Source organism: Chenopodium album, chromosome 25 (genome assembly GCF_948465745.1).
Source record: "Chenopodium album chromosome 25, dcCheAlbu1.1, whole genome shotgun sequence".
Classification (NCBI taxonomy): domain Eukaryota; kingdom Viridiplantae; phylum Streptophyta; class Magnoliopsida; order Caryophyllales; family Amaranthaceae; genus Chenopodium; species Chenopodium album.
In genome coordinates, this window is record NC_137858.1 from 3,232,152 (window position 1) to 3,245,453 (window position 13,302).

The following is a 13,302-nucleotide window of genomic DNA, read 5'->3' on the forward strand; positions in this document are numbered from 1 at the left end:
CCATTGATTGCATATGAATGATTAATTAGAACTGCAGCTGAAGTTTTAAGTAAATAAAAAACACATTGACTAACAATATACAATTCCCACATCGAAACATGAAGGCTAAACTACTGGAAGCGAGAGATTAAAAACAAAAGCAAAGTCACCGAGCAACATACTTACCTGGACGGGGTCAATGGGCGATCAAGAAGGCTCATGGCCTAGGTCGATGGCCTCCATTGCACTTGGGAGGCGCATCAGCCTAAGATCTCCCCAACGTGGGAGAGTCTACGTCATAATTTGTGATAGTGGGGGCCTGCGTTCGCGCGGCCCCTGTCTAATTCTATTCTAAATTTGTACATTTGATTTAAGATCATGTTTTATAATGTAGGTGCTCGTACTTTGTGTTCCTAATTTTGTCAAGGTGGTCAGTTATTTTGGGGTGACATAAGTTTTACATACTGAACTAAAGAAGATGAAAGGAACACAAAATAGCAGGTTTGATTCATTATCGTTGCAAGTTCGTTAGGCATCACACGGACTGCATACGAAGCAGCTCCAGGTCTCCATTGTTGATGAAATTCGCTGTTTCTTGACCTTCTAAGAACACTTGGGATGACATTGTTGTAGTAATGTACAACAAAAATTAGGATTTTTAATATAGCATGTACTTTTTTTGATCCCATTATTGCCAATGAAAGTACGAGTTTTAATTGTACAAAATACATGATAACGCTAATAATTAATATGAAGTAACAAAGATAATCATAGACAGCATGAATTACTTTAACATCTTATCTCATCTTATAAGAACTGTTTGGAAAGAAATTCCATGGATACTACATTACAATATCATGTTTTTAAGTTACAAGAAAATATTTGCAATTCTAGTTTCAGTGCACTATTATTTTTAATTCCAAAAAAGATTAAATGTAAAAACTTAAAAAAGCGTGGACGGCAGGATTCGAACCTGCGCGGGCAAAGCCCACATGATTTCTAGTCATGCCCGATAACCACTCCGGCACGTCCACTTTGATTGTTAAATTAAGTCTAGTTATTTCATTTTACTTTTGTTTTTTCTCTGTTTACCAAGAAAAAGTTGTCGTTATTTTGCTTTGATTGTCTTGTATGATTAAGGAAACTTCCTTTTGATAGTAATTCAGAAATTCTGCTAGCTTCCAACAAGATGAATACATTTTGTTCAAACATAATGAAATGAGGAAAGTTCATATGAAGTAGAATAACCAAGTACAAGTAATTTTTACGGCCTCTCATATGTTTATACTTTAATTTCTTTGACAAGATAAAATATAATAAAATAACATGTATGGCAATTTAGTAAAATGGTGAATTATATTTTTCAAATAATTAAAATTTTCCAATACAATCACTCTTTTTCTATTGCATTTCATAGCTGAAATCCTATATTCCCTTACTGTCGTTCTTAAATTATGTTATTATCACCTTATCTTAGGGTTAATACATTCGAGTAAGGGTTACAAGAAAATTTCATATATAAGCTCAAGGGCAAATTTTGTAATTATGAAAAAAAAATGATTTAATGATTTAATAAAAAAAAAGTGACAAAAGTTGATTTAATAAAAAAAAAAAAGTGAAAAAAGTTAAAGTGTTGCAAATAATCCAAAATTGTTAAACATGTACTCTATACTAAATATTCAATTTTTTTTTTTTTTTTTATAGCTTTTTATTTTTTGTTTTTGATGAGAAGCTCCATGACTCAACTAGAATAAAGTACAGTAGTAAGCCAAAAATTGTAAAATTTGCAAGCCCAATTTACCAGTATAACATGGCCTTCAATTGTTAAAATTTAATCAATTCAATTATTAGTGATTGATGTTGGCCCTTCGAAATGGGCTCCATACATGACACTCCCAAAGCTGATAGCAATATAACAAAGAGAGTCCAAAAGGAAAAGAGATAATTGAGTGGTCTCTAGGTTTCTATAAAGGGGTACGACCGTACGATACTAATATGATGTTATTACTATTAGCCTACTAAACAGTAATTACTTCCCATCAAAGCTTACTTAACATACGACATATTCGAAACCCCTTTATCTTTTAACTTCCTTTTTCTCCCCAAAATATCAAACACAATCGTTATGAGATCAACACGTTACAACAATTTCACTTTCTTTGAAATAATTTCACTTTTAACTGATAGTAAAAGTGAATTTTATTCTTTACTCTTTTTTAAAGATTGCAATAAAAACTATACAAATAACAGAGTTGTATATTCTCCACTCTATCCCAAGTTAGGAATAATTCTCCATGTTAATTAAATTACGTGTAATTTTATCATGATTTATAAGGTTAATAACGCGATGCTTAATAATATACCAAGCAAGCTAATTATATCTATCAACATTACATCAAACATTCAAGCTATCACCTTAACACAATTAACACGATGTGTGGACCGGCGGACCCCGATATAAACGTGTTTTTCATACTATAATTATAATTTGATTGCCTACTTATAAAAACACAATTTAATGGGCTCATAAACATGAATTTATTTCAGTCTGAAAATCACCAAAAGAGAGTTTGGCATATTGACCAAATTGGCTGTGTTAATGCCTTAATGGCCCCCCCAAAAAAAGTAGAAATAGGAAGAAAAAAAAAACGAAGACAAGAATAGATGGGTGTTACATTAATCGCGTACACATTTCTTTAATTAGATAAAATACTTTATAATTCACTTGGGGTAAAAGGAGTATTATTGTTGTTACTGGTTAGTACTTTGATCGAGTATGAGGCAAGTTCAATCTGCTTTATGGAAGGTAAATTGTAAGATAAAAATTGTCTGTCTTAGAAGTTGTCGCAATAACTTAAGTCTAAAGTCAGGTAATTTCAACTTACCTCGAATCCAAATTAAATGATCCAATTGTCACCTCTATCTATATGGCTATACACGATGCATGTAACTACATAAGTATGTAACTGCAAGATGATAATTGGAATAGCGTTGACAACGTGATATAATGTGGTATGGTAGAACAGGGCAACAAGCCCATCACACAAGTAAACTGAAGAAATATTACGTTGAAAATGGAAAGACAATTCCTATCTTTCGCAAGTAAACAAGAATGGAAAGACAACGCATTCATTGATTTTAACAGTTTGGACTTTGGAATGGTGTCAAACTGTTAATTCGAATTATTTTCTTCACGACATTATCTACCAAGTATCATGAGTTCATGACACATTGCTTAATCGCGAAATACATAATTATAAGTCTAGTTCAGCACCAGTGACAGTAATTTAATGTTAGAAATTTGAATAGAATAGTACAATCTATAAACAAAATAATTTCAAGTTTTCACATATGACATTTTTTTTTTCTTTTTTTGGGACATATTACAATAAATTAAAGTTGATTTTATTTACTTTTATATGACTTTATCCTAATTTAATCTGAGCTTATTTTGTCTTAAAAGTTAAAACACAATAAGTCCAAATAAGCTTAGCAAATCAGGACCTCAGACGCGGATTTAAACGGAGCTCAAATAGAGTGTATTACTTTAATGATAATAACAAATTACCAACTACCCACCAAAAGAAGAAAAGGGCACAATATAGGAGTGCTAATTTATTTATATAGTCAAAATTAGGTAATGTACATGTACAAACTTTCCCCTTTTAATTAACTTCATATAAGATAAGATTTAGAATAAATCTCTCACACACACACAAAAAAGGTAAGCATATAATAGCATGATCCCCATTCCCCTATTAAATATCCAACCTTTAGTTAGTTGAACACCATAAACATCATGTGAAAATACTCAACTTTATTGAGTAAAATCAACAAGGGTATTTTACAATTTCTATGGTTTTTATCATTTAATCAATCAATTTCATGTTCACGCAAACACAAAGAAGAACTTGGACCCATAAAAACAGGGTCCCAGATATTTATGGGTCCCATTTTTTTAATAGAATCTGAGGAAAAGGAAAAAAGAAAAAAAAAATTAAATAAATAAATAAAGAAAAAGAAAAATAATTGATGATGATATAAAAGAAGAATTTTCTTACGTTACTATGATGATTTCATAACATTTGATATAACAAACACAGCAACGTGAAATAAATGGCATAATTTGGGTGCTCTTGAAAGAAAGGGAGTTTATAATCAACTGATACAAGTAATTATTGATTCCAGGCAAGATTTCTGTAGCTCAATTTTGGCTATTTTAAACGTGTGTTTCCTGACCAATGGTTAGTCGACAACCGCAACAAGTTTAAATAATACAAGTACTGTATAACGAACATGGAAATTTGATAAGTCTTTTAGTTACAACATACCTTTCATAAATTGTAACCTTACCTTAATTGCAACATGTGATATCGAAGATCATCATAGTGACCGGGACTAAGCAACTGGCATTGTCGCGATAGGGAGGTTTTCGTGCTCAGTATGTTACTCCGTAGTATGTTACCAGTCAGAGAGGATCCTCTTCCGTTGCTCTGGAATGGTCCAGTCAGTCGATTGAGAGACTGGACCAACCAGCTAAGGGAGAGGATCTCATTGAGTCATTGGTTACTATCTGCATGCATAACTACAGCAAAACCCAAAAATTTCTTTCCAAACTTTCAATAAGAATTCAAAATTTCAACTAATTAAAAAGGCATAGGAGTGCTGAGAAGGGAAATATGATGACTGATTATGAGAAACAAAACTCATGAGTCATGAACTATTTAGGAAGATAGTGAACTTATACATTCAATTCACCTTGCTAAAATACTTCAATATGACAAAATATGTATAACTATGAACAGAACAAAAACAAATTTGCGACGACTCTATTGCTGTCAATTGCTGTTATTCTACTTCTAATGGACATTTTTTGCACCACCTATTCCTCTTTAACTCGTCCTTGCTGCAAAATCAAAACCTTTGCAGAAGTCATCCAATGGATTCTTTTCCTCTACTTTACTATCCAATTACACCCTACTAATTAATAGAAACTACAGCCTCCTATTCACCAGTTGATGGAGGAGCTTGCAAAGACTTTGAATCATGCGAAAACGCTGCCAACACCTTTTCCTTAGTCAGTGGTTCAGAACCCTGAGACTTTATAACAAAAGTATGAAACACGGTATCTGTACCTGCAGCGAGTTTTGAATCAACAACATTGATCTCCGAGTCTTTGAATGCTCGGATAATTCTGGCCACGGGATGAGAATCCAGCGGACAGCTTACTTTTACCACGACCACGTCATGCAAAGCCTGAAGTTCTACTTCAGGTGCTTGTCCTTGCTCCTCTGCAACAGAGTTGGCTTCCGTACCAGAGGTCTCTCTTGAAGTGCTGTTATGCTTCTCTCTTTCTGCTTCCATGTCTTTAAGCTTTTTCTGCAACTCGGTGATATAAGAAATAGCATCTCCGAGCAACGAGGCTTTATCCATCTTGGATATGTTAGGGACAACAGCTCTCAATGCATAAAACCGCTGATTCAGTTTTTCCCTCCGTTGTCTTTCTGCCTCAACATGATTAAGTGGCTCTTCTCTGCCATTGGCCGGCTTGCGCCCTCGTTTACGAGGTTTTCTATCATCTGAAGGACCTGCTCTATCATCTCTACCGGACACTTCAGGGTCTGAATGCTCCGACTCAGCACTACCTGGCTGAGAAGCCACTGTAGGCCTAGAGGTTGCCCCTGTAAAATCAATTTCCATTTGGGCCGGCTTTTGCTGGTGAAACTGGTTAAGCCGGTACTCACTTCGTATGCCATTCACATACTCTTGAAGCCTCGTGTTCTGAGGGCTATAAAGCTCCGTTGCAGTCGCATGCTTTACACCAGGAATGTTAGCCCAATTCGTACATTGAACTGATTGAATACCGTTATTCCTGGGGCTCTGGCCTGTAAAAGAAAGCTTATTCCCATTTGCATACCCATCCCAATGTCTATCTTCCATCCTTTTAACAGCAAGTTTCTCCCTGAAAGGAGGGCGGACTGTGGTATTTAGATTCTGACCAAATATTTTATGAACCCCATCTACACCGCGATCAACAAGCCTTGCGTTTGAAAAAGGACCAGATGCTGGTGCAGGGGCAGGAGGAGGAGGGGGAACAGAAGCAGGAGGAGGAGCAGATGCAGGAGCTGGAGCAGAAGCAGAAGGAGGAACAGACGCAGGAAGAGGAGCAGGAGCAGGAACTGGAGCAGGTGCAGGGGCAGAAGTAGGAGCAGACACAGGAAGAGGTAATGGAGAATTAAGAGGAACAGGATCTTCTTCCTCTATCTTATGGACAACCATAGGGAAAACCGGAGTTGCTTTAGGACGAACCACGGGAGCAGGAGGAGGTGAAAATGCATACTTCAACGCCTTCAGTACATTGTGGTTCTCACCAATCGCCCTAACTGACCCCAATTCCACAACACCAGACTCAGTAGGAATCAAGATAACAGTCTGAATCCCAGCAGACTTAGCCAGAAACGACCGAACACAGTAATCAGATTTTGCCCTCAACAAATCCGACTCCCACACATGCTTCCCGGAAGCAAAACAACTCCCCGGTCCTCCTTCACCCCGAGGAAACGAAAAGTACATGGACACCAAAAAGAACATCTCCATATCAGTAACCCTATCCAACCTACAAGCCAAGTTATCATCATCAGACCCTCCAAACAATGTGTTCAACTTCCGAAGTACCCTTTTCCTAATCTTCTGGTGAGATTCATCCTCAAGCCGAAAATTCAATAACCGGGTAGCTTCCGATTCTTCCCCTTCCCTCGGCTCCCTACAATAACCATCCCCCCAGCTCAGAACCACCTCCCCCGATTTCGCCCTCGAAATTTGCCAGAAAAACCCATAATTCCAACTAAAATTAGAGGCATTTGGCCTCTCAACAAGATCAGATAACTTATTCTGGATATTCTCATTGTTCTCAAGACTCACCAAAGAAGTCTCAGCAGTAAATGGACTTGATATCAGGTAATCAAAAGCTCGAGTACCCAATATCGAGGCGATCATTGCTTTATCTTCCTCATTCCACACTACTCCTCCTCCCATACCCAGTTCAATATTTCTCATTTCCTTAATTAATTTAATCCCTAATTTTATTATCCCCTTTTAATTTACTAAAACCCCAATTCAAATCTCCAGCAGCAAAGTCAAAAACCCTAAATTACAAACAAATGCCCACCACTTCATTTCCACCCCTTTAATATTTCTATTTATAGTACAAACAAATCCGTCAAAATTCGATTAACAAAGTACCCACTTATTCTCCGATCTTATAGATTTCCTTTTTCAAATTACCCAGAAATAGTCAATCAAACATCAATGATACAACAACAACAGCAGCAAAAAAGAGGAAAAATTCAAAAGTACAATATTTCAAAAATAGATGAATACAAATTACAAACCAGGCAGCTTGAGAGAAGATTTAGAGAGAGAAATGAGTTTCTGGGCAGCACACACAACAGTGGAGGATTCCAAATACAGCAAAAAGCTCAGAAATTTAATTCAGATTTTACCCAGAAAATGACAACAATCTCTCAAATTTCAGAAGAATTTATTGAGGAGAAGAAGCTTTACTTAATTATATTTTTTAGGAAAGAAAAAAAAATACTTAGATTGAGAAATGAGGGTGGGGAGAGAGAGAGACGAAGGGGGCGATATTAGAGAGCTCTCTTTTCTCTCTCTGTCTTTCTTCACTTTCTCTCTCTTTCTAAACTTACCAATCTCGTGCCACTAACTATAGTTCCTTTTTCTATGGTTAACATAGTAACTATGGTTAATTTTGGGATGGTGTTTTTTTTTTTTTTTTTGATGGGATAGATTTGTTGTTGTACTTTGAGGTAAAGTTTATTGTTTATTACAGTACGGATTAATGTTGAGTACATAATTCTTTTCGTTTTTGAATAATTGATATTCCTACGAGTATTTTTTTTTTTTTTCCATTGTTAAAATGTGGGTCAAATTTTGAAAATTTTGACTATATACCTTATATCCAAAAAAAAACGAAATATAGTTATGTGAAATCTCTTATGGTTCGTCTCATTGTAAATTTAATTATAATATCAAATATTTATAATTTTTACGCGTATGGAAAGGGAGATATAAACATTTTAACATGTGTCTTAGAGGCCGTGCAAAGTCAAATAGGGTAAAAATAAAGAGACTGAGGGTCTGAGGGAGTATATTGTACTAGAACTACGTAGTTTGATTTTGATCAAGAACCCATCTTATACAAAACAAGTCGTAAGGCTTGTTCACTTCAGCTTAATTTCAGTTCAGTTCAGCTCCAATCGTTTCAGTTCAGTTCAATTCAGCTTAATTCAGTAAATGTGAATAGACCCTTAGTCAATGCAATAATATATAAAAATACACTTCGTATAGTAGTAGAAATTATATATAAAAATGATATAATGAAAAATCATATAGCTGCTAATTTAATAGCACTTTACGATAAATTTTGAACAAATAATATTAGTGTAGCTATATGGTCAAAAGCTCAAATATAATGGATGAATTGTACATAAGCCAAACCGTGTCGTCAATTATTTTGAAATGGAGATGACAGTTGTCAAATACATGAGAAGGCGCACATTTTATGATTTCCCATTTCGACAAACAGGAGAAAGTTACTTGTCTAATACAAGAAACTTCTAATAAAAATCGTAACCTACTATATACATTTCAAATATGAGGACGTACTAACTTATTGGAATTGCTCCGAAGCCTAGGAAACATACCACATCACTTCACAATGAGATGTAACAATTTAACATACTAAACATGTTTTTATGCAACCCAACACATCACAATTCTTTTCTAAACAACTTACATCCCATTTGCATGATTTAACAACCACTAGTAGTTGCTTTGTACTTATGTGATTATTAGTCAGCCATTAATTAATCATTTTTTTTTTTTTTCCATTCAATAGAAAATTTAATTAAGCATACACAATATGGTCCTATATATTTGGTATTCATATTTTTATTATAAGTTTATACGAGGAGTTCAAGAGAAACAAACTAAAAAAGGTTAATAAGATGCATGGTACCACCGATTGTACAATGAATAGTTAATGCTTGTAAGCTAAGCTAGTAGCAGACTCTCTCTTACATTGTAATTTAAACGTAAAATCTCAATGAAATATACTCCATAACAATAAATACATTTAAACGTAACTTTGTTGGATTCATCTCATCAATAATGTCCATACAAAAATGGAGATAGTAGTACGATTTTAGATTCGTTTTAGAAACCGTTAAAAGTCAAATAAAACAATCGTCAAATAACAAAAAAGTGGTTTGTATAAGAGCGTAATATATTTTTAAAAGCGTCACATGTATGTATCTAGAAGTCAGTGCCAAAAAAAGGCAAGATTTGATAATAATAAAAAATAAAATGAGGAGGCCTCGAGCTTGGTTATGCTTGTGAACCACTTCATGTCTTGAAACAAGTTGGAGACTGAGACTTGTTGCGCAGCTGTTTAGTTAATGGACTCTCAATCTTCCATAGATATTATTCCCATGTGGTGATGGTTTGAAGATTCTTATTCTTGTCTTTTTTATTTTCTCACTATTTTTTTTAATTGTTATAAATATTTTTTATTATATATCCCATATCCAAGAAACATAAATACATGCGGATCAAGCCACCCTTAATTCATAGATTTTTATTATACAATACCAGGATCTAGCTAATTTATGGTTTTGCAATATCTAAACAGTAACAAGTCTGTTATTATATTATTAAAATACATCAAACTTAATCTCTTAGTTTTATTTTAGATAGTTTAAAAAGAATCATTGCACCAATCAAACTAAGCTATCTACTTCATTCATTCATTTCATTGTATATAACCCGAAACAGGAAAAGAAATAGTTATATTAAAAGGTAAAAGTTGAATGAGTGTACGACTTCTATACCCATTGTATTCATCTCTTGCTTGCTATTTAAATAAATAATTAACTACAAATAAAATAATACATGGTAAAGTAATATTGTGAACAAACAAATAAATATGTACTGATAATTAAATGACAACATGTAATAAGTTTTCTTTATGTAACACCTTTGCAATATTGGAATATTCTTGGCTTTAGACTTAGGTATTCATAAACAATAGGGCCGGGGAAGGAGACAATTAAATCATAAATTTAGTTAAGAGGACTTTGTCAAAAAAAAAAATGCTTAAAAGATGACCAACCTGGTAGACATTATTGAAGATTGGTTGTGAAATTGTGATTGCCATGATTAACATTTTATATATACTGCTCAGTTCTTTAAACAGTTATACTTCACATATGTCACGTACATAATACAATCAGTTATACTGTAATATCGATCTTGAACATAATTTAGAATGTACGTGAAATTGTAAAGATGGTTAGGAACAAGTACTTTGTTTACTAGAATATATTAAAGAATTATTTAACTTTAAAAGCTTTACATCACAATTAACTTTATTTATTAATAAACTGTAACTTAAATGTTGTAACTTGTAAGTGATACAGGGTACGAGTAATATACATTTCTCGGATTTAAAGATTAGAATCATAAGGATAGAATAGTTAATCAGAAAATTCTTGACTTAAAAAGTATACCATGGTAAAGTTAATTAATAAGTCAAAGACAAATTAGTGGTTAAATCACTAATTAGTACTCTTACTGTAATTAAGCTAATCGAGAGGAACCAATTAGCAAAAGAAATTTTTTTTAAAAAAATCCAAACAGTAAGCAGAATAAAAAAACATATCTTCCTCAAAAAAAAAAAAAAAAAAAAAAAAAACATATCGAACGGAAGTTCCGAGAAGTATAAGTTGGAATCTTTGACTGTCCAGTATTCTTGTATTTAATCGACGGCTTAGATTGCTTTATAATTTAGCGAGTACCTAATAATATAATTGGCATTAATTATTGAGACCAGCAGTCGCCAAACACACCCATGCACTATTCATCACGTTGATTAGCTGGAATAATATCCCAATTTTATGCTATATTTGGTTGCTTTCCATGTTTAGTAATGAGTTGATTTTCATAATTAATTCATTATTTTTTTTTTTTTTTTTTTGGTGAAGATAATTAATTCATATATATAGGTTGAGGACTTGAACTTCTATTTGGTATGGTATGGTATATTGTCATCATCAACCATGATCATTGATTGTTTTTTTTAAATTTTTTTTTTTTAGAAAGATCATTGATTGGTTTAATTAACTATGGAGTAATTTACTTCGTAGTAAATAATATATAAACACCATCTTAATAATATAATGCAAAATTCAAACCCCATGACAGACATAGATATTCAAGGTCTATTTATAATATTAAAAAAAAGGGTGAAATGGTCCATATTATAAATGTAGAGATAAATTATAAATAAAATGATTGAAAAAAAAAAAAAAAATCAAGGCAAGCAATGTGGTTTAAATGTTTGATACAAATACTTAGAGTAGATTATGATACACATAAAAATGTGTACTTTTAGCTAAAGTTGAGATTTTTTTTTCCTCTAATAGAATTAAAATGAAATTAGAGTTTTGGGAATGGACCATTTCAAACAAACAAACAATCAATAAAATAAAAATGATGAAGTTAGATCTTTCTTTTGAAAATTTAAATTATAATTAGGCCACCAATTAACATCTATCCCATGAATTAGCAATGAGATACTCACGATGTGTGATGAAAAATATAAAAGGTAGACCATTGGTCCAAAATATAAATTACAAAGTTGCCAAAGTGATATCTAAATTAAAGTGTGTTTCATTTTCATGATTTTTACTTATACGGAGTATAAACTTTTTATTTGTGAAGGATAAGCGAAGACGGAACTAAAATTTTTTTACATGATTATTTTTTCATTCCTAACATAAAAATTACGAGTACAAATTTATAAAAGTATTGTAAATAGAGTAAATTATTAAACATTGCGAAAATCGAGAAAATATACTCCTTCGAGTCCTTCCGTCCCAAGATAATTAGCACATTGGACTTTTTTCATTGTTCATATACTTTGTACAACTATTAACTTTGACTATAGTTTTTTTACGGAACATTACCATAATAATAACATATTTTATCATGAAATACATTGTTAGGTAGGTATTGATATAATGTTTCATAGTATAACTTTTATAATAATTTTCATTAATATCTACTTATGTTAAAACAAAATTAAAATTAAATACAATAACATGTATGTAAAGTTTAAATGTGTCAATTATTTTGAAACAGAGAGAATACCACGTATACTCCGTATTTACTTAGTATAGTGGTACCTGAATGATACGGAGCAGTAAATTGCACGCTGCATATGCTTAAGAAAAAGTAGAATTTGATCAGAAGTCAGAATTCAGAAGTGACGAGAAGCCCCCAGCCTCGTATCAATTTCATCAACCTAAATTAAAAAAACTACTCCCTCCGTCCCTAAATTACATTCCTCTGTGGAAATTTATACGGGAATTAATGAGGGAAGAATAAGACAAATAACAATAATTAGATAATGCAATGGGAAGTACAAATATAGAGTAGTTATTACTATGACATGTCATCAATCCTTTGCAAAAAAAAAAGGACCAATCACATGCTCCTAATTGAAATTTTTTAACCAATTATATTCATTGTAATTTGGCACAAGGATTATGAATGAGATTAGGTAAGGATGAGTGAGAAAGCATTAAATATAAAACAGAAAAAGAGAGTTGATTTACTAAAAAAAACTTATCAAAAATAGAAAGGAGAAATGTAATTTTGGAATACCAAAAATAAAAAGGAGGAATGTAATTTAGGGACGGAGGGAGTACAAATGTTAACCAACCCCATTTAAAATAAAAATAAAAATAAGTTTAAATTTCATCAACAATGAAAAGTTGCACGTGGTAGCGCGGCAAATCCTGAGCCACGTGTTTCTACAAACCAGTAACTATCGCACACGTGTCGTATCAGAAGACATTTAATATTAGGATTAATTCGGTCATGTACTTCCTATTATTGAAACAACAAAAATGTTGAAGATAATAATATTTTAATGGCACGTCAAGAAATAAATAGAAAATTAATAATAATGGAGCTCGTGATGAGCACGTGAAGAGTGGAGGAACTGGCGGCATTCGGCAGAAGAAAGAAGAAGAGAACCAAAGAACGTGACTACCATTTAATATTAAAGCAACGCAACTCTTTCTTGTAACGTGTTAGGCGTGTTTCGCCCTTTTTCTACTTTTTTCTTTCCTCTATTTGTACCAATTCTACCCTATTCCTTAGGTCACCTTGTGTCACGGTTCGAGTGTTTTGACACTGGATCGTGCGGCGCGCGCTTGTCTATTGACGACAAGGACGCAA

The 13,302-nt window shown here is 33.0% G+C and overlaps 2 non-coding genes and 1 pseudogene across 2 annotated transcripts; 1 reads left to right on the top strand and 2 right to left on the bottom strand.

The window, feature by feature from the left end:
* The first annotated feature begins 157 nt into the window (after positions 1 to 157).
* LOC145615730 (U1 spliceosomal RNA) lies at positions 158 to 319 on the top strand. The gene has a single exon (XR_014107324.1). It is a non-coding gene; the product is annotated as a U1 spliceosomal RNA (small nuclear RNA).
* Positions 320 to 931: 612 nt separating this feature from the next.
* Positions 932 to 1,013, bottom strand: TRNAS-AGA (transfer RNA serine (anticodon AGA)). The gene has a single exon. It is a non-coding gene; the product is annotated as a tRNA-Ser (tRNA).
* Positions 1,014 to 4,669: 3,656 nt separating this feature from the next.
* On the bottom strand, positions 4,670 to 7,635 carry LOC145614263 (transcription factor MTB1 pseudogene; annotated as a pseudogene).
* Between the last annotated feature and the right edge of the window lie 5,667 nt (positions 7,636 to 13,302).